We start from the raw sequence: 11,051 nt of genomic DNA on the forward strand, positions 1-11,051 counted from the left end.
CATATTAGCCTTTTATTATATAGGATTATAAGATCACTTACAGTATATGAGAGTGAGATTGTGCATTCAGGATTGCCCTTAGCCCAGCTTATTTTTAGCAATTGTAAATACTAATACTCATACTTTTTCATTGGCTAATGCTGTAAGGTGGCATCTGTCATCAGCATCCTCATATAAACTCACCATTGCCACAGCATCTGTTCCATCACACAATGTTCTATATCTGTGTCTCACACATCTAACTAGAGAGGAACAAATAGACTATTTTAAAATAAGTTGCCAATGTTTCTAAATGAGAACTCAAATAGTCTTTGCCAGAAATGTATGTGACAGAACAGGAATAAACTATGACTTGTGACTTTAAAGAGTATAAAAACTGAGTTAAGTGTTTCATTTACATTACATACTAAGATTACACAATTAAATAATTGGAGAATAGCTTTATGCTTCACTTTTATTATTTTTTCTAATATGTGTAACAGTTCTCATTTGGGGTTTAAATCTATTTATATAGCATGAAAATGTGATAGATTCAACATAGTTAATTTTCTGTGGCAAATACTTCTCCCTGGGACACAGTGAATTAGAATTAAAACATAAATGCATCCATCTATTCATCCATTAATTCAATAAATGTTCATTGATTATCCAATGTGCTGCTAAGTAGGGATAATTTTTTTTAAAAAAAAGCAATGACTAAAGTGTCTGGTTTTATAGAACTGATTATTCTAGAAGAGGATGACATTTATATTATATATATTGTATTATATTATATTATATTATATTATATTATATTATTATATTATATTATATATAAATAAAGTGCTGTGAAGAGGAATAAAGAAGTATATGAGGATAAAAGTTGCAAAACAGGGTGTTACTTTAATAAATGATCTGGGAATATATTTCTGATTCAGTAAAAAATATCTGAAATGACAATAGTATTTGAAATCAGAGATAAATAAGTAGTCAATTTTTCCTTTTAGAAAAGATGATTAGGGAACATCTAGCATGGTTAAAAGACATTAGTGTGCTTGTGGCAACAGTTAGTTACTGACACCATCTCTAAGAATAAAAAAGAACACAATTTTGCAGTACACAGGCAGAGTGTAGCCCAGCAGTTAGCTCAGTTGGGTGAGCATTTTCCCTTGTACTGAAGGGTTTGCCAGTCTGATTCCTGGTCAGGGCACATTCCTGGGTTGTGGGTCACATCATCAATGTTTCTCTCTCTCTCTATCTCTAAGCATGTCCTCGAGTGACAATTTAAAAAAAGAAAACAAACAAACAAAAATCTTTAAAAAAAAAAAAGCAGAGTGCACAAGTATGTAAGAAATCTCAAAACAGGCTAATCCATAGAAAGGCTTTCTATTGTGCTTCAATGCAATCATTGTATTTTGATTCAAGCACTACCCATAGCTTATATGACTTACTATATAGCTAAGGAGGAAAGACTGTGTTTTCTTTGTTCAAGAAGAATTGCAGCATAAATTATTTCCACAATGTTAAATTATTCGTCTTACTGCTTTACAACTATTTGAGAACATTTTGCATGAGAAAAATATGTCCAAATATAAGTGAAGGCCACATGGTGTGTCTCTCAAAGAAAGCGGAGGCATGAAAAATTCCATTTTGTCATTTATCTTTTAATTTATTTAAACATTATTCACTTCAGTCTAAGTAGATATGCCCTAGAAATAAAAGCTTTGAGTTTTTATAGCTGTCGACTGAACATAAAACACTGCCATTTTAAAATTGTGTGTATTTTAATTAAACAAAAGCTATAAAAATAGTTTTTAATGTATAGAACATATTTTGTATGTAATCAGTGAATCATGTTATGTTTAAAGTAAAAATTTTAAGTAATACCAGGTTAAGCTATGAGGAATTAATTTTCTGAATAAATAAGTCAGTAAATTAATGAAAATACTTGAGCAAATGCATCTCTTAATAATAGTATGATTACAAAAAAGATATGCTCTTTTCTTTCAACAAGCTTACTATCTAGTTATAATGATAATGATAAAATAATGGAAAAATACTAAAGAAGTAATAGGTGTTATATTTAAGAATAGTAAATCTGCATACTATCTGATAATGTGTGTATGTTTTGGCATTCATACAGAGTCCAAAATCAAAAGACATGGATTCTTACTCTGCTACCTCAATTTTATAACAGCACAATACTGAGCCTCATTGTGTACAACTCTAAATAATCAACTATGTGAGACATAGGGAGGCAGAGAGAAAGGGAGAGAGGCTCAAGTAAGGCAATGAATGTGAAAGGTACCAAAAGGGGGTTGCTTCTAATTATTATTAATAAAGGATTTTAGAAGTGTAGATTCATAGATTCACTCATTTCTTTATTAAAAAGTTGTTTATTGCACCCCATTAATATGCCAGGTACTGTTCTAGTTTCTGGGAAAGTGGCATGGGCTAGACTACTCCCCTGCTCTTGGCAAGCTTACATTCTAGAAGAGGGAACAGAAAATGAATGAATATGGAGACATATCACATGTGAGATACGATTGTAAGCACTGGGGGAAAATAAAGGCAAAGTAAAGGGATGCAGAGGGACAACCTTGAGGAGACCTATTTTAAATAGGGAAATCCTTTCTAAGAGAGGTTGTAATAAGAAATCTGAATGGAATAAGGCTGAAAAATATGAATTTTTTTAGAGTGAGAGAATTTTGGGGAAATGGATAAATAAATGCAGAAGCAATATAGGAAATAAGCTTGGTGTATTATTGGAAAAAGAGCAGGAAGGACAATGTGCAGTTGCGGGGGACTGGGCCTCTAGTATTTTAATAAAAAGAAAATTTTGTTATGAAGACTTTGCCCCCAACTGTCCTCCCTGCTGGCCTGATTGCCCACAACTGCCCTCCCTTGCAGTCTGGCTCCTCCCAACTGCCCTCCTTTGCTGGCCATCTTATGGTGGCCATCTTGTGTCCACATGGGGGCAGGATCTTTGACCACATGGGGGCAGCCATCTTGTGTGTTGGAGTGATGGTCAATCTGCAAATTACTCTTTTATTAGATAGGATAGAGGCCTGGTTCATGGGTGGGGGCCAGCTGGTTTGCCCTGAAGGGTGTTCTGGATCAGGGTGGGGGTTCCCTTGGGGTGTGGGGCGGCCTGGGCGAGGGGCCTGTAGTGGTTTGCAGGCCGGCCATGCCCCCGGCGACCCAAGCAGAGGCCCTGGGATCTGGGATTTATTTATCTTCTACAATTGAAACTTTGTAGTCTGGAGTGGAGCCAAGCCTTCTGCTCACTCCGTGGTGGCAGCCATTTCTGTTGGGATTTATGTATCTTCTATAATTGAAACTTTGTAGCTTTAAGCGGAGGCCAAAGCAGGCCAGGGCTGCGGAAGCTGGGTTTCCTCCATTGCCATGGGCAACCCTAGCCTCCTGCTCTCTCTAGCTCCATGGCTGCCGCCATTTCTGTTGGGCTTTATTTATCTTCTATAATTGAAACTTTATAGCATTGAGTGGAGGCCTTGGCCAGCAAGGGCAGGTGGAAAGCTTGGCTTCCTCCATTGCCAGGGAAACCCAAGCCTCCCTCCTGCTCTCTGTGGCTGGCCCCCAATAGACCTCCCCACACCATCAGGGGCAGGGCCAGCTGGCTCACCACCACAGCCCCTCCCCATGGCCAGCCCCACCCCCAGTCACCACCCACTACCTCGATTGGACTGCAGTCCCTTCCCCCAGCCAGCTCTGCCCCCGACTGGTCCCCCCCATACCAATTGGGGCCAGGGCTGACCAGCACATCACCCACAGCTCCTCCCCATGGCTGGCTCCGCCCCCAATCACCCCCCCTACCCCAATTGGGGGCAGGACCTGCTGGCCAATCACCTGTGGCCCCTCTCACCCATCCCAAGGCTAATTACAGTATACAGGAATTGGCAAAAATAGGCTTATAGTTGTAACATAACACAGTTTCTGTAAGATAACACTAGTTATAATATAACAACTAGAAGCCGGCAGTCCCGGATTGTGAGAGGGATGTCCAACTGTCAGACATCGCCCAAGGGGTCCCATATTGGAGAGGGTGCAGGCCAGCCAGCCAGCCAGCCCGGCCCTGATCAGGCCCCAATGGGAGCAGGCTGGCTGGCTGGCCAACCTCCAGCTATCTCCTCCTCCCGACAGGCCCGGCCCTGATCCGCCCATTGGAGCCGGGCTGGCTGGACCCCACCCATGCACAAATTTGGGCACTGGGCCTCTAGTAAAGTATAGGTAAATATACTAGAGGAGATTTGGAAAGAAAGTGCTTGACTCAGGAAATTTCTCAGTATTAAGAAAGAATCCATGTGAAAGTGAGGATCAGAAATTAGTTTCCTAAAACCATCTGTGCTTGTATCTTATAACCCCAGGCTATGAACACCCAGTTGGAAGACAACTAGTCTAAGGAGGTAGCCTGCAAACTGGGACAATCCCCTAGAGAGTTTGAATATGCAGAATTACACTGGTTCTTTGCTTAGTCCCTTTTTGGGACCTCACATGTCACAATGGCATTCAATGTGTCGTATATGAAGAGTGAAAGTTCCACATCCTGTAGAGATTGACAGTATCATACTTAATCGTCTATTTGCCTTAGCATTTTCTACTTCTTGAAGTTTGCATGTATATAGCTGAATGAACTTCCACACTATATGTTCTATAGTTTTAATTAATACAATATTCATAAGATGGACGAGTGGCCCACTACAATTTCTGCCAAATACACATATATTATAGCTAATTTATGGTTAATAATCCAAAGATGAGAAAACTTCAGAAAATGGCAGAACTGATACTTATCAATTGAATTTAATCTTGTAGTAGGCCACACAGCAAGACAAAGACCGTGATGGTCTAAACTGACATGACAAGAAGTCAGCAAAAAGTTGCTAAATCGCCCTAGCTGGTTTGGCTCAGTGGATAGAGCGTCGGCCTGCAGACTGAAAGGTCCCGGGTTCGATTCCGGTCAAGGGCATGTACCTTGGTTGCGGGCACATCCCCAGTGGGCGGTGTGCAGGAGGCAGCTGATCGATGTTTCTCTCTCATCGATGTTTCTAGCTCTCTGTCCTTCTCCCTTCCTCTCTGTAAAAAATCAATAAAATATATTAAAAAAAAAAAGTTGCTAAATCATCAAAAAGACAGTTTGAAGTATTAATGTACATAACTATAATAATAAAAGCATAATATGCTAATTGAACCAGACTTCCTTCTGGATGACCTTCCGGACAAAGCCGGGACTGCGAGGGAAGCCCAGGTCCCAGGTGCCTGCTGACAGGCGGAGGGAAGCCCAGGTCCTGGGTTCCAGAGGGGGAAGGAAGGCCTACTCTTGCATGAATTCTGTGCATCAGGCCTCTAGAGTAGTTAATAAAAATCTTTAAAAGAAGTTTTAGTTATTTTAAAGTCTACATTTTATAATGGTTTAGATTATAGAAAATGCATTAGTAAAGAAGTATGTTTAAATAATATGTAAATAGGTAAACATATCTATACTAATAAAAGGGTAATATACTAATTAGACCGGACGTCTTCTGGATGACCATCTGGATGTCCTTCCTGGCAAAGCCGCACCCTGGTGAAGCCACCTGTCCGCAGTCCCAGGTGCCAGTGGCTGCAGCCTGGGAGAGGGAGAAACGCCTGCCCTGCAGTTCTGGGCGCCTGCAGCTGCAGCCCAGGGCAAAGCTTCCCGTCCACAGTACCCTGCAGCTGTGGCTGGCCCAGGTGAAGCTGCCCCAGGTCCAGGGTGCCTGCAGCTGGCCAGAGGGAGGGAAGCCGGGGTTCTGGGTGCCTGCGACCAGCCAGAGGAGGGAATCCTGGTTTCCAGGTGTGGGGCTGAGGCAGAAGCGGTTAGGGGCAATCAGGCCAGCAGGGGAGCAGTTAGGAGTGATCAGGCAGGCAGGCAGAGATGGTTAGGGGCGATCAGGCAGGCAGAGGTAGTTAGGGGCGATCAGGCAGGCAGGCAGAGGGGTTAGGGGTGATCAGGAAGGCAGGCAGGTGAGCAGTTAGGAGCCAGTGGTCCCAGATTGCGAGAGGCATGTCCGACTGCTGGTTTAGGCCTGATTCCTGTTTGATTGGGCCTAAACTGGCAGTCAGACATTCCCCTTGGGGTCCTGGATTGGAGAGGGTGCAGGCTGGGCTGAGGGACCCCCCGTGCACGAATTTTGTGCACGGAGCCTCTAGTTCTGGCATATTTGTCAAAAAATATTTTAATGATGGGATGTGTTATAAAAAATCTTTGAGGCCACTGGTCTGCAGAAAATGCTAGTGTTAACTTTTCTATGTTATCTAGTTAAAAACACCCAAATAATTGCTCATTAGCTACCTATCTAGAAATTTTATCATTAGTATTTTCTCTGTTTTTCACTAAACGGCAAATATAAAGGAAGCAGTATGGTTTTGGGCCAGTCTATTAGTAATGATGCTTAAGAAAACATAATTATGCTAGTCTACATGTGTACATAGTGTAAATTACATGATTTTTAGGTAATTTATCTAAATAATTAAAGACAATAATATTTGGAACAACTGAGTATAAAGATTAAAAGATATGTAGGCACAATTTTCTTTTAGAATGAGTCATTTCCCAGCATCATTCTTAGTCAACGTAAATTTCAACAGAACTTCCAAAATATTTTAGTCCTGAGCTGAACACATATTTGTGTCAAGCTGGCATTTTTACTACAGAGAAGCAGAGGCCTCTGCAGAAACAAACAATCTCCAATCTTACAGGTTGGCCATAGCTAAATTTAGCAATTCCTTCACAGATGCAGTTTGTGTTTAACATTTTTTTTGCAAATGTGTCCTACAGCTCTGGTCGGGTGCTCAATTTAGTGATAACGTTCCCATTACTCTATATGCTTCAGGGTAACAAACATGAAACAATTACTATTTTTATTTCACGGCTGACCAAATTCACCCTACTTCATTTCTAGAGTTTGCATGACCTGAAATACCAGTGTGCTTTAATATGATCAATGGGTATTGGTAACGTCTTCCAGTGGTAATGAGTTCCTTATTTCAGATTTGAGAGCTGCAGTCCAGAAAGCATACAAAGAAAGTACCAAACAACTCAAATCAAAATTCACACAACTTAGAACTTCTCAACACCTGAAACTGAGTCAGAATGAATCGATGAATTTGTCTGCCCTAATTAGCCATTCTCAAGATAGGGCACATGTGAATACATCTATATATATAAAAGCCTAAGTGACCATCGCAACCAAACGGATGACCGAACAGTTGCATGGGGCAACTAGGTCTGCAGGGGGGTTAGTGAGGGAAAACCAAATGACCAAGCAGCAGGCTGTGTGGGCTGACCAGGCCGGCAGGGGAATTAGTGAGGGACAACCAAACAATGGAGCAGCAGGCTGTGTGGGGTGACCAGGCCCGCAGGGGGGGCAGTTGGGGGCAACCAGGCTGGTGGGGGGGCATAAGGGGCAACCAGGCCAGTGGGGGGGAGGCAGTTAGGGGCAACCAGGCTGGCGGGGGGGCAGTTGGGGTGACTAGGCTGGCAGGGGGGCAGTTGGGGGTGACCAGGCCAGCAGGGGTGGCTAGTTTGGGTGATCAGACAGGCAGACAGGTGAGCAATTAGGAGCCAGGGGTTCCACATTGTGAGAGGGATGTCCCACTGCCAGGATCAGGCCTAAACCGGCAGTCAGACATCCTCCGAGGGGTCCCGGATTGGAGAGGGTGCAGGCTGGGCTGAGGGGCCCCTCCCACCCCCCTGTGCATGAATTTCATGCACCAGGCCTCTAGTTGTATTATAAAATTGAAGCTGAAACTGACTTGAAAACAATAAAAAATTCCAGTTCTAGAAATGGATATAGGAAATACTTGTTAAAATTTTGAAAATGGTTCTTCATGAGGCATTGAGCTTTTTCAGCTTCTCTTGCAAACACAATTATAACAATTTTACCATTAATTGTGTGCAAGTTCAAATAGTAATTATACTCATGCACAGAAGTTCATTAGAATATAATCCTTGTCTTTCTAACGAAAAGTTTTATTTGTACTTAAATCAAATAGTAAAACTGATTTTAGTTACTCTAAACTAAAACAAGGTGGTTTTTTTTTTCTTTTTGTTTTGTAATTTAGACTTCTATTTAAAATTGGTAATTGGGATATCATCAAAAGTTTTTCATTAAGCTAGAATGAGAAGCATATTCCATAAAAAAAAAAAAAGAAAGCCCAACATAAAACCATATCCAAGTACTAATCTAGATTTACTCTTTGATATCATATTGACTTTGGTGATTTTCTCATAATGATAAAAAGATGGAAAGCATTTGGCCTCAGATTGTGTTCCTTATAGTTTGCTACTGTTCCAAAATATAACCCTTTAAAGACTGTTTAATAAGAAGATGGGAAAATGTAAAGAACAGGGGTAAATGCTGTGTATTTAGTTACTAGGTTGTAAATCTGCTAGTCTTCAAATGCAAAGATACTTAAAAATTAGCAGTTTTCTTTTAGCATTTTGCAAGTAAATATACCATGATTTTAGAGTTTGAAAACATTCCTAACACATTCAAGGATATATGAATCAGACACAATTCTAACATAGCGTGGTTATCACAAAATCACAAAGAATGATAATTTATGGAAAGTTATTACTTTGCCCAGCCATCATGGCTGAGTTGTTGAGTGTCAGCCAATGAACCAGGAGGTCACAGTTCGATTCTGCAGTAGGTCAGGGCACATGCAGGGGCTGTGGACTCGATCCCCAGTGGGGGTGTGTAGGAGGCAGCTGATCATTGATTCTCTCTCAATGCTTTGTTCTATGCATTTTTGGGGTTCCTTTTTGTTTCATCTTTTAGTTTACTGACTGCTGGCTGTAGTGCTTTAAAAATTAGGGTGCTAACTTCAACTCAACTAATTAGATTTTAACATTTGTTTAAAAAATCTAGTTATATTACTGTTAATATTAAACTGTTTGTTTTTAGATTCTTTTATGCATTTTCTTTGCATTTCTAACTCTCTCTCTCCCTTTCTCTCTAAAATCAGTAAAAATATATTTTAAAAAAATTATTACCTCTGAATAAGGAGGCTGAGATTATTTATAAAATTCAACCTGACACAAACCATAAACATGGCTTAAATATATATTCATCTCAGTTCATTCTAGACATTGGCAACAAAAATTACTAGTGCATGTTTTCTGTCACGAGAGCCTTTATTTAGCACAGGAAAGAGTCATTAGTACCACCAAGTCTAAGTGCTACCTTGGAAGAAACACAAAACTGCAAGGGAAGAGAGTCATCCATTCTGTGGCCTACTGATAAGTGCTTGAATGCCTAGTGATATTGGAGCAGCTTATTATAGAATCAGAAGGATTCCACAGGCAGAGAAGTCCAAAGGATATTGCATCCCATCCCATTGTTAACATCTTTTTGTATTTATCATTTTTTCTTGCATTTTCGTCATTTTTAAATATGATCTAAATCTTTTTCAAGCTTTCTTATAACTCAGATTTTGTTTGAAAGAGCATTTCCTACAAGAAATCATCCATGAACCAAAAACATGAAATAGTTTCCCCTGTTACTCAGTTTGAGTATCTTAACATATAATCAAGGAATTTAAGCTGCTCATCTTTATTTCCGTAAAAACATATTCAGCCCAATGTTTAATTTTATTCTATGCTTTTTGGAAGTTCCTTTTTGTTCCATCTTTTGGTCTTTCTGCAGTGCTTTAAAAATTAGGGTGTTGATTTCAATTCAACTACTTAGATTTTAACATTTGTTTAAAAAAATCTAGTTATATTACTATTAATATTAAACTGTTTATTTTTAGATCCTTTTACTCATTTTCTTTGCATTACTTTCTTAGTATTTTTTCCAGTTTTTATTTAATTTATCTTGAGGTTATAAACCTCATATTTAAAGCAATTATTTTGCAAATATTTTTAAACAAACATTTTATTTTGGGTTTATATCTGCATTAGTTATTTCTGTACATCTATTGAAAACCTACCATTTCCCATAGACATTCATAGTTTTATACATTTAATCTTGATTTTCAAGCTGTTGAATGTTCATAGCTATCCCTTAGCTCATATTTTGTTTATCTCTTGGTGACATGGAAAATTTTTCAGAAAAATGTTTGAGGAAAATATATTTGAGTGTTATTATTTTGAGACTATACAAGACTCTGAAAGTTTCATTCACACATGAACAATATCTTTGTTGGTATTTGAAGTTTTGATTCACAATCATTTTTCTATTAAACGTATATTGACTTCACTTCACTGTCCTCCTGCATTTATTGTTGCATAGAAAAGAAAATGAATAAAAACATAAAATCCCATGAACCCTTTAGAGAAAAAGCAGTATAGAAATTTAACAATCAAGTAAATGAACACTTTATTGAGAAATCAGTTGTCAAGGGAGAACTTCTTCCTCTCTTTGGAGAGGAAACAGCAACATGCAGCCCTTGCCAAATTTGGACTATTTCAAATGAAAATTTTTACAGATATTATAAAGAACAAGTTGGCGATATCTTGTTAAAAATTAATTCTTAACCTTATACTTAAATCCTTCTGTTCCATTTCTAAGTATATAAATTTAGACAAATTCTCACAAAACATGTGCAAGAGTCTTCATTACATTGCTAATGGTGAAAAAAAATAGATAATTAAATTGTGCATTAACCCATCCTACATAATAAAAGCCTAATATGCTAAGTGCCCAGTCAGCCGTTCAACCAATCAAAGTATAATATGCTAATGATATGCTAAGGCCACTCAACTGCTCGCTATGAATGCACTGACCACTAGGGGGCAGACAGCCGACCAGTCGACCAGTTGCTATGATGTGCACTGACCACCAGGGGAGCATCTGCCCCCTGGTGGTCAGTGCATTCCTACAGGGGGAGTGCTGCTCAGCCAGAAGCCAGGCTCACTCGCAGCTGGCAAGCACTGTGGTGGTAGTGGGAGCCTCTTCCACCTCTGTGGCAGTGCTAAGGATATCTAACTGCCAGGCTTAGGCCCGTGGGGAGCATTTTCCCCATGGGGAGCAGGCCTAAACCGTCAGTTGGACATCCCCTGATGGCTCCTGAAATGCGAGAGGGTG

This window comes from Plecotus auritus (genome assembly GCF_963455305.1).
Source record: "Plecotus auritus genome assembly, chromosome: 1".
Classification (NCBI taxonomy): domain Eukaryota; kingdom Metazoa; phylum Chordata; class Mammalia; order Chiroptera; family Vespertilionidae; genus Plecotus; species Plecotus auritus.